The 17,750-nt window shown below is 32.3% G+C and overlaps 1 long non-coding RNA gene across 1 annotated transcript in view; it reads left to right on the top strand.

The window, feature by feature from the left end:
• Positions 1 to 9,555: 9,555 nt before the first annotated feature.
• LOC143051836 (uncharacterized) overlaps positions 9,556 to 17,750 on the top strand; it is a 58,720-nt gene continuing 50,525 nt past the window's right edge. Inside the window, exon 1 of the long non-coding RNA XR_012970915.1 lies at positions 9,556 to 9,650. This is a non-coding gene — a long non-coding RNA (uncharacterized LOC143051836). The remainder of the gene's footprint in view (positions 9,651 to 17,750) is intronic.

Genomic DNA, 17,750 nt, shown 5'->3' with positions numbered 1-17,750 from the left:
CCTAGTTAATTATAAAGTAATTCCAATAATCGAAGAAAAATGAGTCACTGCAACGCAATACAGCTACATAATCATCATGTTCACATAAGTACATCAAGCAAGGGACAAAAAACGATGAAGTATCATTGTAAGCAAAGCGTGGCCACACGATGAAGTATTACTGTAAGCAAATTGTGCTACACGATGAAGTATCATTGTAAGCAAAGTGTGCCACACGATGTAGTATCATTGTAAGCAAAGCGTGGCCACATGGAGAGTATCATTGTAAACAAAGCGTGGCCACACGATGAAGTATCACTGTAAGCAAAATATGCCACACGAGGAAGTATCATTATGAGCAAAGTGTGCCACACGATGTAGTATCATTGTAAGCAAAGCGTGGCCACACGGAGAGTATCATTGTAAATAAATCGTGGCCACAAGAACTGTTTTTCAATCTGATTGATTGTAACTGCATTAACTTGTCAAATAATATATGCTGTAACGGTATGTATTCTGTTATTCAAAAGGCCAGAGATTATATAATCCTTGGAAGATTTCGCTTTCAGTCCGGACAGTAACTGTCCATTAAAGCAATGATGCAACTAAAATTGAGAAAGGAAATGGTGAATATGTCAAAGCGACAACCACCCGACCATAGAGCAAACAACAGCCGAAGGCAACCAATGGGTCTTCAATGTAGCGAGAATTCCCGCACCCGTAGGTGTCCTTCAGCTGGCCCCTAAAATATGCATAATAGTACAGTGATAATGGACGTCATACTAAACTCCGAATTATACACAAGAAACTAAAATTTAAAATCATACAAGACTAACAAAGGCCAGAGGCTCCTGACTTGGGACAGGCGCAAAATTGCGGCGGGGTTAAACATGTTTATGAGATCTCAACCCTCCCCCTATACCTCTAGCCAATGTAGAAAAGTAAAAGAATAACAATACGCACATTAAAATTCAGTTCAAGAGAAGTCCGAGTCTGATGTCAAAAGATGTAACAAAAGAAAATAAATAAAATGACAATAATACATAAATAACAACAGACTACTAGCAGTTAACTGACATGCCAGCTCCAGACCTCAATTAAACTGATTTAAAGATTATGTCTTCATCATATGAATATCAGGTACAATCCCTCCCGTTAGGGGTTTAGTATCATACTATCATAAAATATATGAGAAGAACATAACCCGTGTCATGCCAACAACTGTTTTTTTTAGAAGTAAATGTGTTTAGTTCCGATGCAAAGACCCTATCAGTGAATCAATGTTATAGCCAAAATATGCAATCTTTAATGACCTGACAACAGTATCGTAACTATATCCCCTTTTAATAAGTCTATTTAAAGGTTTTGTTAGTTTCTGAGGAGAATACTGACATTTTTGTGCTTTATAAAGAATATTTCCATAAAATTTTGGATGTGAAATACCTGAACGTATAAGATGTCTGCATGTTGAGTTATATTTACGAATTATTTCCTTATACCGGTGATAAAATTTAGTAAATGTTTTGACCAGTTTGTGATATCGAAAACCCTGGTGTAATAATTTTTCAGTAATACATAAATTTCTCTCGCTAAAATCTAATACATTGTTACATACACGAGCGAATCGTACAAGTTGAGATATATAAACACCATAAGATGGTGACAAGGGAACGTCACCATCTAAAAATGGATAATTAACAATAGGAAATGAAAAATCATCTCTTTTATCATAAATTTTTGTATTAAGCTTCCCGTTTATGATATAGATATCAAGATCGAGGAAAGGGCAGTGGTCATTGTTATCATTAGCTTTATTTAAAGTAAGTTCTACAGGATAAATTTCTTTAGTATACATACTGAAGTCGTCATTATTTAGAGCCAATATATCATCCAAATATCTAAAAGTATTGTTAAATTTTTGTATCAAATGTTGTTTTGATGGGTCTTTGCTAATTTTAGTCATAAATTGTAACTCATAACAATACAAAAACAGGTCCGCAATAAGTGGTGCACAGTTAGTCCCCATTGGAATTCCAATAACTTGACGATATACGGAATCTCCAAAGCGAACAAAAATGTTATCAAGTAAAAATTCAAGTGCATAAATAGTATCAAAGCATCTCCAAAGCGAACAAAAATGTTATCAAGTAAAAATTCAAGTGCATAAATAGTATCAAAGCATGTCCAATTAACTGCATTAATAAATTACAATTTTCCAAGTAAAAATTTATGAAGAAGAAATGTGAAATTACTATTTCACTAGTATACTTTTAGTCATATATTCTAATATATTATTCAACAGAAAGTTAGCATTCCTAATAATACATATACTCCTTTTCACCGACTTATTTTTTTATTCGTATGATTTGCATGAATTCATGATGAGGCTTCTCGACAAGAATGGAAAATAATACGCTAGCATTATCTTTTTCGTTCGCCTACAAAACACGAAATCTGTAATGATAATCTACTTGTATCCAGTATGAATAAAGGGTAAAGTAGGGTAACCTTCTCCCGTCCGGTCCATACCCATGCCGAGTATGGCGTCTCCATGGTATGGCATATATTTTGTCAAAAAGGGACATTAAAACCTATGACCCGCATGGTGGATGTTCTATGCTATTTCAATGTTTTTAAAAGAACTCTTACGAAAACTCATTAGAGAGTGCAAAGGTGGTGTGGTTCGGGGCAGTATTCCTACTACTATCCGGCATATCCTCTTTTCAGTGGCTGATCACATTTTCCCAACCTATAGCTCAATATAAATGTTGTGATTGCAACGATACTTTTTTTCAACAAGAAACCAATTAACAAGGTTATCAACCATACGGCCACCAACAATGAGTACAACACATCCGGTATAGCAAGCTATAGAAAAACATAAACCAAAACCAAAAGAAGATATTTAGCATCAAACGACAACCAACGAGTTACAGGATCCTGACTTGGGATAAACAGAACTCGCGTGCTCGTCAGACTGAAATGAGCATGATGAAATCAGATATCTGTATGTTATTTAGATAGGGCTAAACATGTTTGCGGGCGTACCAAACCTCTCGTTTGCCTTGGACAATGATGTAACCGGACAACAGAATAGCATTCTATAAAACTCAGTTACAAAGGACTAAATTCAACAGATTGATATAAAGACACAAAGTTGCGACCTGAGAGTACCCACAGTTACTGATAACCAGATCAAACGCTACTAATAAGAAAATCATTGTATCTAAGATTCAAATATCAACCAGTACAAATCGAACTTCTAATGAATTTAGTGTAAAGACGTCAGCAAAACAATCTTGTGCAATGTCAAAATATAAGTATCAACAGACTGTAGGACCTTGAATTTACAGTTCATCATTTATTTAAGAACATATACATGTTTCTTCTTCTCTATTTATCATTGATTTGCTCTTGTACTGAATATGTATGACATCTTTGCCACTTAAAGTTAAATGAAATATAAAAACAAAATCGTCTTTTTTTTTATCTGTAAATGCTGAAAATTCTTCTTCGGGCAAGACAATCATGCTCAAAGCATGCCCTGTCAAACAGCGTAGACGTCTTATAAACAAGAAGATGTGGTATGAGTGCCAAGGCTACAATTCTCAATCCAAGTCACAATGTATAACAAGTAAAAACTGTTATAGGTCAAAGTGAAGTCTTCAACACGGAGCCAATGTTCTCACCGAACAGCAAGCTATAAAGGACCCGAAACATGACTAGTGTAAAACCATTCGAACATGAAAACCAACAGTGCAATATTTTTTTTAAACGAGAACAAGGAACATCTTTGAACCACACCAACAAACCACAACCACTGAACAATAGGCTTCTGACTTAGGATAAGTGGATAAAAATGAAGCGGGTTTAAACGTGTTTTTTTTTTAATTATTTTCATAGGGATCCATACACTTATACACAAGTCTTGAAAGTTATTATCCTGAAACAAGAAAAATAATCGGTTTTTTTTCCTTTCTCCTAAGCAGTCAGGACAATAACCCCGAAATCAATCCCAACCTTCCGTTTAAGGTATGGAACCTTGTGGTACAATTTCATAGACATTCAAACACTTATTCTCGAGTTATTGTGTGGGAACCAAAATGTCTTCGGAGAAAAATGACAAAAGCTAATGTCATAATTGGGTGGTAAAGGGAGGGTGTCTGAACACAGAAACACGTGAAATAAAAATCTCAAAAAACGTTGCACAGAAAATAAAAATCGTAAAAACGAATGAAGAAAAATAAAATCGTTAATATTATGCTATGGAAAAAAGTCCTAGAATTCTTAGAGATCATGCAGTCATTATAACGGGTAGTAAGGTCGTCATATCGAGGAGCGTTTAGTACAGTGATTTTGTCATAGTTTGGATAAGTTTGACATGGTTAATTTATGTTATTTTCCTAAACTATTGCCTCAGTTCTATTCACACGAGCAGATGAAAAGCAAATAAGATGTTTGAATCTGTATTGGAGGTCAAACGATCTACATTGAAATTGTTGTTTCACGAAATTAATGCAGAATAAGCAAGATATCGGAATTGCTATGGTTTGGTTAAGTGATTGACATGGTTCGGTTAAGAGTCTAGAAATTCGTCATGGTTTTGGTCAAGTTTGTCATGGTTTAGATCGAAATAAATATATATGTGTTTCACTTTAATACTGAAAAATTGCTTGATAGCGATTGTTATTGAACGAAGTTACACTATATATTAACTGCCTAAGAAGAAAAACAGCCTGATTAACTAAATTTAGTGGGTGTAATTGTCAAAGCGTAAATTAAACATGTCATGTTACTTATCGTAAGTTTTCTACAATATAATTTTAAAAGTCACTGCTCTTTCAAACTAGCTTTCGATATAATCATACAAATCAATACGAAGCGTTGCTTCTGTTTCACATAGAATCTTTTCCCTATATGTCCATGCTTAACTCTGCCAAGGATATTCTGAGCGGCATCACTTTGTCATCATATTGCTAAAGAGTTCTACTTAAAAGTTGCAAAAAAGTGGCAGCCAGTCAAAAAGTAATTCTTGTTTTTACATTTTTTCTTAGAAAACCATACATTTGTTTGTTTTTCTTTATTTTAAATTTTGAACCAGGTTGGTGGGGTTCGTGTTGTTTATTCTTTAGTTTTCTATGTTGTGTCATGTGTGCTGTGTTTGTTTGTCTTTTTCATTTTTAGCCATGGCGTTGTTAGTTTGTTTTAGATTTATGAGGTTGACTGTCCCTTTGGTATCTTTCGTTCCTCTTTTATGATGGATAAAAACTATATATGAAATTACAATAAAAACACTTTCAAAGTTCGAATTTAAAATATGAAAGATCATAATTTCGATTTGGATTTAAGCCGACATAACGTTCAAGTTTATCAATAATTATTACGAATCAATAAAAAATCTTTGTAACCAGTGTATGTAATGTTCGAATCCTGAAATGCCATTTTCATTGTATCCGTGATGATTTTTTTTTTTATAGAGAATGACAAATAAACAGACGACAAATTCATGATTAAAAAAAAAAAAAAAATAAGAAAAAATAAGAAATAATATACAATATGTACTGTTCTTATAAATTCATGATAAATGTATTTGATGCGGACCCTACAGTCATCCAGGTGTAAAATTGATACACAGATAAATAAATATAAAATAGTTCACGACCAGAGCGTACAAGAGTTTTAAAAGTAGCAGTCAGGTTTCATTTGTAGAAAAATGTACTGTTGAATAATGATATCAAAATTTCATTTTCACTGTAGATCGATTCATTACTGTTGTATATGCGATGCATTTTCACAGAAGGATTTTAATTAATTTTCATCATATAAAGTCGTAATTTAGCCGACTCTCTAACATAATTTATGAAGTCAGAAGGATTAATTATGTATCCATACTTTGTGAGTGAAAGTCTGAGGTAATATATCAATAATGCCGTAAAACTGGCATTTATTGCTCATTGTTGAAGACCATACGGTTACCTATAGTTGTTAATTTCTGTGTAATTTCGGTCTCTTGTGGAGAGTTGTCTCATTGGCAATCATACCACATATTCTTTTTTATATTGTCAATTCTATATTCTCCGATAATTTGTTCAGACCCAGATCTATATGTAAGATTAAATATATCCTTTTCTATGACACGCCATCATTGTTTTCATATATCTTGGACAGCTAAAGTAGCAACCATTTGATTTTCTGTTGGTGGGTGGATTATTAACATTGAGCCAAAGTAACTTGTTATTTTTTTCCATGCAAAATAACCTGTAATTTTTTTCCAGGCAAAGTAACTTGTAATTTTTACCAGGGTCAATCAAAAATTTTTTTTTTTTCACTTAGTGATCCGAACCTGCTCGGAGGGTTTGGGTCCTCCCCCGCCCCTAGGAAAATTTTGAAAATTAGCCTATACTCATTTTTTTCAATTACACTTTAATATAGTTCTTTTTCCAAAAAGAAATAAACTAATGTGCCATTTCAAGTAACTCAAAGCAGTTTACGATTTAGGTCTGAATATACAGCACATACTTAAGAATTACTTGCTTGGTTTGTATTCATGTTTGCCTAGGCATTGCAATTGAGACAGAACACACATTTATACTAAAAAAGCAAACAAGCCATCCAAACCGTTTAACTACAAGCATTGTGAAAATAGCTCTAATGAATGCATCTATGAAAATCAAAGAGAAGTCACATAAAGATCATCATTTCACGATTGATGAGTGGTAACGTTTTCGTCTCGCATAAACAATTGCTAAATACATTTGACGTCTGGATGGCTTCATAATTATTTTTTGTAATACCATTTCATATACATCTTATACAGTAAAGACAGTTCGAGCAACTATCGGGTCACCTTGATATACATAATTTTATGTTTTTTTGCCGTCATAGTTCTGTACCGTTCGGAAGTTATATATGTTTGATTTTCTCAAAACTATGTTCTCGATGTTTTACTTCCGAACGGTACAGAACTATGACGGCAAAAAAAAACATAAAATTAAGTACAGAAAAAATATCGATGAATAGTACACAATGTCCGAAATCCACCAAAGTTGGTTATACCGGCTGTGTATATTCAAGTGATCATCTACGACCAGCTTGCTTTTTTAAATATCATCAGTATTAAAGTCATTTTGAAGACTATTTTCAGTTGATGCATGTCGAATTATCATATGAAATAATAATGAAAATTCATCGCACCTGCTAAAATTCCACATCAGTAATGATTGCATTTTCAGTGATAATTCATCGCAACTATAGTTAAAATGAATAGCATTCAATCAACGATATTATTGATTCAGCTGCTTTAATTACACTTTTTTGGACTTTAATCTTGTGATTATACATTAGAAAGTTCTACTAGTTTTCTTATTTAATTGTGTTAAAACATACATTTAGATCAATTATTTCGTAAAAAGTAAACAAACGCAGTTTTTCCCGTCATCCTTTATTCTACAATAGACATACTCGCATATATAACAGTGAAAATGAACAAACTGAATTCACACTTTGTGGCAGTAATAATGTATATAAAATGCATCGTGTATAGTATCACTTAATTCTTTCAAATATTTTACTTTTTATGTAATGATTTAGTATGGTGTGTCCTAGCATTGAAAATATGTCTAATTTGTACAGCTCACAATATTGGCAGCAGAATTCCATCCTGAAATTTAAAAGGAAGCTATCTCGGAATCATGATTTTTTATAATTTGTTAGTAGTTTGAAACTAGGTCCCACTAAATCAACTTGATTTTATTGTTTAAAACCGATCTGGTAAATCTTACATGTCTGCCATGGGTAAGGCGAAGAAGATGTTGGGGAGCCCGAAATCATGTTTAACTCCGCAATATTTTGTATATACTGTCTCAAGTTAAGTTTCTGTAAAGCCGTGAATATCGTTTGTAACTGTATATCATATTTTGCTATTTATTTTGAACAGAAATTATGCTGGTGGTCTTCTTATTGGAATTCCTATACATTGAATTTTGTCGCAGCCTTTTATAACTTGCTAAGAAGTATGGTTTTGCTCATTGTTGAATTTTGAAGGTCTCTTGACGACATATAGTTGCTAATATCTATGTCATTTGATCTTAGGTGGATAGTTGTCTCATTGGCAATCATATTGCATCTACTTATAACATATTACTTCTTTGTATGTGCGTTCTTATGCCCTTTAGTGTTTCAAATGAAACAATTGTTGTTAATTTTGATAGTAACTCTTCATTATACACGACAAGAATAAAATAACCGAACCATGTCCAACATGAACAAAACCATGACACGAATGAACCAAACCATGACACAGATATTTCAGTAATTTTGAATTGAGTGCAAAAGTAGGTATTTTTCAGAATAATTGACGGCAGTATTATATCACGAAGAAATATGTGATGTAACAGACAGAAAGATAATAACTTTTTTATGCACGTTAAACCAATTAGCAACTTTTAAATTTTGACATACGCAAGCTTTGTTCTGTGTTAAATCATAACTATATGATACAACTTGTGATGTACTAACATATTTACTTTATACAAAGGTACTTACCAGCTTGAATTATTGATCAGAATTTCCTTTTACAAAATATCCGAATGTTTACATTTTTGCATTGATTGTCATCAAAAACACTCAACACCGTCATGTCAAACTTATCCAAACTATGACAAAATCACTGTACTAAACGCTCCTCGATATGACGACCTTACTACCCGTGATTATTAACGAAGACCATGCGTGCAGTCACCTTATAGCATCTGATTTGAAAAAAAAAATAATATCAACATAGTAATAAGATAGAAATTAATATTTTGGGAGCACACAGTTTAAATCAATCTCTGGATTGACTTTGAATTTATTCCCGGTTTACATTTAAATCAATTCCAGGACAAGCACGAGAGTCCCGACATGAAACACGGAAAATAAATTGCAAGCCGAAACTCAATACCCCCCTCCCCCCGCCAAAAATACAAAACAAAAGAAAACAAAACAAAATAAAAACAACAGCAGCAACAACAAACTTAACTATGTGAATTACGTTTCTTTGCTTTATCCTACATATTGGTCTTTTGATGTTGTCCTTAAAAAACCTAAATGTTGAACAATGAATCTTAAAATTAGTAAGTTATATATTTTGCTTTGAGAACAGATTATTGTCGAAAAATACTAAAAACAAAACTTTCGTTTCAGATAAAGGAAGGGTCCGGGAAGCGCTCAAAATGCACGATTTGGCGTCATTATTTCCAAAGCTCGCCTTAAAAAAAAACGACTCGCTCCGCTCGGCTAATATAATTTGTCTCACTTTTAAAAAGGTAAGTTACGACCCTGGGTTAATTAAATAAGGCACTTGTGTATATAGTATAGGGACATTAAAATGTCGAGAGGAGGAGGTTTTTTTTTTAATTTATTATCATTGAACTAGTATACGTTTTTGAGGTTGTTGTCTCTTTGACACATTCCCTATTTCCATTCTCAATTTTATAAAATTAATTTGTGAACAGATTTTGTCAGCTATGAAATAATCCATCCATGAAGGAAAACAAATCAGTTCGAATAGTGAACATTTAATCATTTTATGTCACGTGATATTTCTTATAAGTTATTTCCTACATATTCAGTCAAACTGGATTGTTAGGCCAATTGTGCTGAAAATGACAGGAGTCCCAATCGTCCTTTGGGTAATGTATAGATATACGTCATTGTCATGCAATACTTGTCAGTCGAAATAAAATAATAGATGAGTTTCCTATTACTTCATGGAAAAATATAGGGTAGGTAGGAAGGGATTTTTTTTTATTTTACATTATTTTTTTACATTGGGACTATAAGAGAAAAATTCTGACATAAACATTGCTTATTGAAAAATTACCCCAAAAAAATTAAGGCTATTACTATTCCTGGTTGGGCACAACCCACCAAACGGGGAACTATTCCTCAAATTGGTAACAATCCCTCATTTGAATAATCATTTTGTAGTGCTATTTTTTTATCCTTAATGGCATATATTCAAGCAAATTTTCTAAAAGGTGAATAGTCCTATCTTGATTTACTGAGAAGTTACAAGCCTATGAAAACTGAAAAAATTGACAATTTTCAAGGCTTGTAACTTTTTAAGAACTCATAATTCAAATTCAAATATTTTATTGGACAAAGCACATATGATACAATGCGTATTCCAAGATACAAACACATTAAACATGACAATTTATGCAAATACAACATAAAGAAAACATTTCAAGTACTAATTATATACATAATATCACAGTATACCCAGTATTATACTTATGGTAGACCAACTGACATTAGATTTTTATTACGAAGTTCAAAAGCTTGACTTAAATAATTACATATTTGTCTGGTGTCAACCAGATTTACTGGGTAAAGTAAATAAATCATTGATTTAATATCGTCATCATTATTAAGGTTTTTGAAAATATCAAACTTCTCTCGAAGGTCTTTATATAGAGGACAATATAAAAGAAAATGAACTTCATCGTCCACTTTATCTTTACAAAGTTTGCAGTTTCTTTCACTTGCTAACATTTTTGGTTTGCTATACCTCCCAGTTTCAATTGCAAGTGAATGTGCACTTATTCTAATTTTTGTAAGCAGTGATCTATCATATTTCTTAATATCAAATCTTAAGTACGCTTTTAAGTCAAATGATGAGCACACTTTACTATAAAATCTTAGTTTACCTGTGTTATTAGATTTGATATGCTCGAGTTGACCTAAAATCTTGCATTTATAAAAGTTTTTTAGTGAGTCCTCAAACACATTATGTAATATTTGAAGTGAATCAAAATTGATTAACTTTTTTAGTTTATGTAATGATTGTACCCAGCAAGAGCTCTTCTGTGTATACATTTTTTTTTTATCTTCAATGAATGCAGATTTTCATAAATCAAATTTTGGGTTGTTTCCAACTTCAATGTCAGTTAATCCACTGTGTCTAAACCACACCGGCAAAATTTCATCGGACTCGATGGTATCTAACATCCGGAACAATGACGTAGCATTAATAGACAGAAGAAAGATAGGTTTCTCCTTATTTTCTTATTTTTTTTAAGATATCGAAGAAGATATATACATATACAACTATTTTCTATTGTGATATGCAATATTTTCTACAACCGTTCTATATTAACGGATAAATAAGTAAAAATGCACGTCAAAATGACGAATTGAGTGAACCTTGCCTCGAAATTGTTTAATTTCTCGTTAAATGTTCACATTGTACGGAAAAAAAAGATACGGGATGATAGATACTGACACGGAGATTGCAAAACTTGTCATTATAAACACCTCAATACTTGTATTTCTGAGTATGGAACGAAAGAAATGGGTCATGTCAAAATGGAAATGGCCGGTTTCGTCAATGTTTACCACCCGGTTTGGTCATAGATTTCACAATGCATAACCCGGTTTGGTCAATTTAAAAAAAAATCATAATCGCATTACATTATAATTGATAATTTAACTTCAGTGTTAAAAAGGAGTTTTGTGACCGGGTCGTTGGAAAACAAGTTATTTCACATACGGCTTTTGATATGATTAGTCTCAGATTAAAATAAATAATAAGCAAACAGCAGAATAGATAGGAATAAAGGTTATAACGTAAATTGAGATTAAAGCTCTCATATATGCTTTTTCTATATGAATTATGTTTTAATAATTATAATGTGTTCATGTCCGCCTGGCATGATTCATTAGACCTCGACTTAAATGGTTCCATAAACAATTGGTTAAGTTTCTGTGACCATTTTTTTTTTATCTTACAGACCTTCATCATAAATTGAATTGCGATAATTTAAGCATTTGTGACATATCAGTGCGTACACTTAAATAATTAATATGTCTTAATTTTTTTTTTATTGAAAAAAAAAACGCCAGTGAAGTTGTTTGCTATGTCCGATCAAGTTATCAAGATCATGTCGCACCGTAACTTGAGAACAGCTATATAAATCAAGTTTTCATGAAACTTATTTCTTGAAATGGTCAAACGATCTGTAAACCTTTTAGTGAAAATCAAATTAAATCTTTTTGAGTTACAGGACTTTGTAAGTAAAATAGGAGTGTGTTTTTTAACATGTCGCGCCATATCTCAAAACGATTTATCATAATTGCATCAAACTTTACACACTTCTTATTAATATAAATCTTAATTTCTCCATACTTTTTGGTGATGTTTTGAATTTTGTTTATTAAGCGTTATTTAGGTTTTTTTTGTAAAAAAAAAAGGAGGGGGTCACATATTGCTATGTATCGCAAAACCTATATAAAAAAATATCATAATGTTAATGTTAAAAAAATAATTAGATATCAGCATTTGCTATTGAGTATTTATATTCCATTTAAAATTAGTTTGAAGATCAGTGAAATAACGGATACGCCTTTCATTAGGAAAATGTGTAATACTATAATTACCTATGTAAATAAATTTAACAACGCCAAGTTAACTTTATAATAAATATATATTTAAATTCTTTCGAAAGACAATGTTCAGATCCGTGTTAACGTTGCTTTTCATAAAATGTTGGTTGTAAAAAAATATAAAAAACCGGGTGATATATATAGACGAAACCGGGTGATTGTGTAGAAACAACAATGACGAAACCGGTGTATTTTAATTTGACATGACCCATTTCTTTCGTTCCATACACAGAAATACAAGTATTGAGATGCTCATAATGACTAGTTTTGCAATCTCCATGTCAGTATCTATCTTCCCGGACCTTTCTTTCCGTACAATGTGAACAATTTAACGAGAAATTAAACAATTTCGAGGCAAGGTTCACTCAATTCGTCATTTTGACATGCATTTTTACTTATTTATCCGTTAATATAGAACGGTTGTAGAAAATATTGCATATCACAATAGAAAATAGTTGTATATCTAAATATATTCTTCGATATCATAAAACAAATAAGAAAATAAGGAGAAACCTTTCTTTCTTCTGTCTATTAATGTTCCGTCATTGTGCCGGATGTTAGATACCATCGAGTCCGATGAAATTTTGCCGGTGTGGTTTAGACACAGTGTAATCTAGCATAGTATTTAAACATTAGTTTATATGATATAAAACACACTGGATATAGCTCAAGTTCTGTACGTAAAGCTAAATTGGAAGCCTTACCATGAACGCCAAGAACATTTTTCATAATCATATTCTGAACCTTTTCAAATGGCAGTTTATCAGCAGTGTCAAGATTTATATTAAAATCTGAGATCCAAATTTCAGATCCATAAGTCATAATTGGTGAAATTAATGAGTTGAAAAGTCTTACCCATTTTTCCACTGCAATACAATTAGAATATGGTAATTTTGATTTCAAGGCGAAATATGCCTTACGTGCTCACTGTGTCTAAACCACACCGGCAAAATGTGATCGGACTCGATGGTATCTAACATCCGGCACAATGACGGAACATCAATAGACAAAAGAAAGATAGATTTCTCCTTATTTTCTAATAGTTGTTTATGATATCGAAGAATATATATACATATACAACTATTTTCTATTGTGATATGCAATATTTTCTACAACCGTTCTATATTAACGAAGAAATAAGTAAAACTGCATGTCAAAATGACGAATTGAGTGAACCTTGCCTTGAAATTGTTTAATTTCTCGTTAAATTGTTCACATTGTACGGAAAGAAAGGTACGGGAAGATAGATATTGACACGGAGATTGCAAAACTAGTCATTATAAGCATCCCAATACTTGTATTTCTGTGTATGGAACGAAAGAAATGGGTCATGTCAAATTAAAATACACCGGTTTCGTCATTGTTGTTTCTACACAATCACCCGGTTTCGTCTACATATATCACCCGGTTTTTTATATTTTTTTAAAACCAACAATTTATGAAAAGCAACGTTTACATGGACCTGAACATTGTCTTTCGAAAGAATTTAAAATATATTTATTATAAAGTAAACGTGGCGTGTTTACATTTATTTACATAGAAAATTGTAGTACTACACATTTTCCTAATGAAAGGCGTATCCGTTTTTCACTGATCTTCAAACTAATTTTAAATGGAATATAAATAATCAATAGCAAACACTGATATCTTATTATCTTTTTAACATTAACATTATGATATTTTTTATACAGGTTTTGAGATGCATCGCAATATGTGACACCCCTTTTTTTAACAAAAAAAACCCTAAATAACGCTTAATAAAAAAAAATTAAAACATCACCAAAAAGTATACAGAAGTTAAGATTTATATTATTAAAAAGTGTGTAAATTTTGATGCAATAATGATAAATCGTTTTGAGATATGGCGCGACATGTTAAAAAAAAACCACACTCCTGTTTTACTTACAAAGTTCTGTAACTCAAAAAGATTTAATTTGATTTTCACTAAAAGGTTTACAGATCGATTGACCATTTCAAGAAATAGCTTTGTTAAGTTTCATGAAAACTAAATGAGCTGTTCTCAAGTTACGGTGCGACATGTTTACGCTGGACATAAGGATAGACGGATAGATAGACGGACGGACAGAATGGCTGATAATGGAGGAACGGACAGATGGAAGGAAGGACAGACGGACGGACGGATGGATACAACAATACGTCCTGTGAAAATTGTGACGGGCGTTTAAAAACGCAATGAAATGAAAAAAAAACCTCTTAATTAAAGGTCAATATGTTTTATTAGAATATCGGCCAAGTCGATTTATTTGTATATCTTCTTGACTTCCTAAGTCATTTTTGCTACATGACTTTTATATATATGTTTGAAAATGATAGATAGAAATTGATAAAAAGAACTTCAAATTCGTCATTTAAGGGCAATGCAATAACTCCTTTAAGAACTTATGTGAGAATTTTATAGTAAATGGACAAATGGTAGAGCTCAACATTTTGAAGATAATCATCTGGCCCTTTTGAATTGTCTATGTCTAAGGCTGTTTTTAATTAATTGACATTATGCACTTGCATGCCCCCCTTTGTTTATTTCTTAGCCATGAAGGCCATCTTGGTTGACAAGCGGGGTCACAGTAAACTTTTTAAAACTAGATACCCTAATTACAATTAAAAAAGACATATGATTTTAAATAAGGTTTGTGAAATGCAGCCTAGTAATTTTAGATGTGAACATTTATGTAAAAAATTGTATTGAAAGATAAAAAACGATGGTCGACCGGTGCCAAGTGACGAATAAAAAACTTTTCCTGTTTGGTCAAGTGAGCTAAAAACAATAAAGAATTCCAAACAAAATTAAACCGTTCTTGAATTTAAAAAAAAATGTGTAACAACAGAAAATTTCAAATGTCACGAACCGGATCGGACATAGCAAACAACTTCACTGGCGGTTTTTTCTTAATAAAACAAAATAAGACATATTATTTATATTTAAGAGTACGCACTAACATGTCACAAATGCTTAAATGGTCGCAATTCAATTTATGATGAGGTCTGTGGCCGAAGGAAAAATAATACAGAAATGAGGTCAAGGGCAAGGGCAATGGACATATGGCAAATAGGGAAAAAAACGTTAGATCTGTGTTCCATACTTGTATATGTTACAGTCAAACCTTCTAACTTTTGACATATTCAGCTTTATACACATAGTTCTAAACGCTATGAATTCGAATCACTTAGTGTCGCTTGTTTAAAAATATCAATGAGAATGTTTATAATAAACATAATCAAACTCACATAATTCGATTTTGCGGGTGTCCCTGTTTTCTTATTTCTTACAATTATTTTAATTCGGTATACACTTTTTAAGATAAGTAGCGAATCTAGAAGACGAATAGATTGCACCCCCCCCCCCGACCCCACCTTTGATGCATGGTAGTTGTAATCCTTTTCTTCCTATAAACATTCATTTTCGATGTCGATTTGTCTTATCATCAACGTTTATCCTTAAGAAGATTTATTTTTAACGATCATAGAAAGATTGCATACATAGAATGAATAGATTACTTATAAAGGTGTCCATCCTGTTGTACGAGAAAATCACATATCAATTGTGTGTTTCGATTTTTTCAGACCGTAAAGTTTAACTTTAATTTCTAGTTTAAACATATTTTCCATAATTCATTTAGAAAACGAATATTTGAGAGCTTTGGCCTCAATTTGCGTTATAACCTTCATTTCTATCTATTCTGTTGTTAAAAAATTTTGAATGCAAAGTAAAATTAAAATTATTTGTGTTCTATAAGAGTAGGAATTCTAGTGTTTGCTTATTATTTATTTGAATCTGAGACTAATCATATAAATAATAAGCCGTTGTCCTGTGAAAGAACTTGTTTTTCAACGACCCGGTCACAAAACTCCTTTTTTAACACTGAAGTTAAATTATCAATTTTAATGCAAAGTGATTATGATTTTTTTTATTTGACCAAACCGGGTTATGCATTATGAAATTTATGACCAAACCGGGTGGTAAACATTGACGAAACCGGCCAGTTCCATTTTGACATGACCCATTTCTTTCGTTCCATACTCAGAAATACAAGTATTGAAATGTTCATAAAAACAAGTTTTGCAATCTCCGTGTCAGTATCTATCTTCCCGTACCTTTCTTTTCGTACAATGTGAAGAATTTAACGAGAAATTAAACAATTTCGAGGCAAGGTTCACTCAATTCGTCATTTTGACCTGCATTTTTACTTATTTCTCCGTTAATATAGAACGGTTGTAGCAAATATTGAATATCACGATAGAAAATAGTTGTATATGTATATATATTCTTCGATATCATAAAAAAAATAAGAAAATAAGGAGAAACATAGCTTTCTTCTGTCTATTAATGTTCCGTCATTGTGCCGGATGTTAGATACCATCGAGTCCGAACAAATGTTGCCGGTGTGGTTTAGACACAGTGGTGCTTTATCAGCAAGATTTTCAGCTGCTATATTAAGTTTACTTCTATTGTTGAAGATGGTTGGGGACCAAAATAAAAATAATGTTTATCTAATAAAGATCTATTTTTATAAGAATATAGTTCTTGGGAAGAGGTTGTTCCATTTTCTATAAATTTGTTCCATTTTTAGGGGTAGGAATTTTTTAGTGAAATCAAATTTAGATATTAAAATTACTGAAAAATATAAAGATGCAGAGGGAAGGAAATTAATAGTTGAATTCAAAATTGTTCGAATTTTTAATGTCTACGCCCCTAATAATGGCATAGAATGCAGTGGGCGGATCCGGGGGGGTGGGGGTGGGGGGGTGGAACCCCCCTTTTTTTGAGACGATCAATGCATTTGAATGGGGACATGTTGTCAAAATCGGAAATTAGATAGAAAACATATGACAAAGCTTGAAGATGTAGACAATCATGAACCAATTACTAGTTACAACATTACAACTATGTAAAATAGATATGTTTTTTGTCGAGCTAGCGACTTTTTTTTCACAGTAAGCTGGACATAGGGATAGTGATCCGCCGGCGGCGTTAGCTTACATCTTAAAAGCTTTATATTTTAGAGGGTGGAAGACCTGGATGCTTCATACTTTGTATAAAGATGAACTGATGGACATTTGGCGTCTCAGATAGCCAAACAAAAGTGCTATGTTTAATTAATTAAAAATAAATAGTTGGCGACTGGAAATTAAAGAAATAGACTTTATACTGTTCGAATTATTTCGGTTCTTTACATACAGCTAATTCCAAAAAGGCGCTTGAAAAATAAAAATGTGGAGTCGAGTAAACTAACTGATTTAGTCAAGGAGAAAGGTGTAGGCGAGAAGTCAAGCAATTTGCACAAGCTACAATCGAGTGCACCTAACGTAAAGTCCACTGAAACAGC

The sequence above is a fragment of the Mytilus galloprovincialis genome, chromosome 11, assembly GCF_965363235.1.
Source record: "Mytilus galloprovincialis chromosome 11, xbMytGall1.hap1.1, whole genome shotgun sequence".
NCBI lineage: Eukaryota > Metazoa > Mollusca > Bivalvia > Mytilida > Mytilidae > Mytilus > Mytilus galloprovincialis.
This window is presented reverse-complemented; position numbering and strand designations above follow the sequence as displayed.